The 710-nt window shown below is 39.3% G+C and overlaps 1 protein-coding gene across 5 annotated transcripts in view; it reads left to right on the top strand.

Annotated features, from left to right (window-relative positions):
* Positions 1-710, top strand: part of afap1 (actin filament associated protein 1) — a 105,135-nt gene that overhangs the window by 42,260 nt on the left and 62,165 nt on the right. The gene's annotated exons all lie outside the window — the stretch shown is intronic.

Here is a 710-nt window from a genome sequence, read left to right as displayed (position 1 = left end):
AAGTTTTTCTTTGGGAGTTTCATAAGCCATGCACTCCATGTAGAAGTGAAATGGATTAAATTGAAACTTTTAAGCATAGTTCAGGGTGTTCATTGCTGTTACTTACTGTACCACAGTAGAATTTGGTGATCATAAGATTAACACAGCCCCAATGCAAAATCTCTTCCTGGTGTTCAAGTTGTCATCCTCTTTCTTGTAATTAAATTCCTTCTTTTCTAGCATTGTGACCTTATAAACTAGTCTGTTTCTCATTACATTATCATTGCTAAACAACAGATCCAGATCCACAATGCATATTATGCTGCATGCTTCACTGAAACATAAATAATGGTTAAGTAAGGCTCTTAAAGTTGTCAACAGTGCAAAGAAACTGTGCCTCCTAGCTTCCACTCACAATACTAGCTAGCCCCGTGGTACAGCTCGCAGCTCCGCTCCCTAAAGCAGGCATCACGAAAAATGGAAAGGAGGTGGCGCTCCACTAAGTCAGAAGAGTTTTTCACAGCCTGGAAAGATAGTTTAATAACATATAAGAAAGCCCTTCATAGTGCCAGAACCACATTTTATTCATCACTGATTGAGGAAAATAAGAACAACCCCAGGTTTCTTTTCAGCACTGTAGCCAGACTGACAAAGAGCCACAGTGCTGTTGAGCTTAACATTCCCTTAGATCTCAGCAGCAATGACTTCATGAGCTTCTTTACAAATAAAAT

This window comes from Monopterus albus, unplaced genomic scaffold (genome assembly GCF_001952655.1).
Source record: "Monopterus albus unplaced genomic scaffold, M_albus_1.0 scaffold25.1, whole genome shotgun sequence".
Classification (NCBI taxonomy): Eukaryota; Metazoa; Chordata; class Actinopteri; order Synbranchiformes; family Synbranchidae; genus Monopterus; species Monopterus albus.
This window is presented reverse-complemented; position numbering and strand designations above follow the sequence as displayed.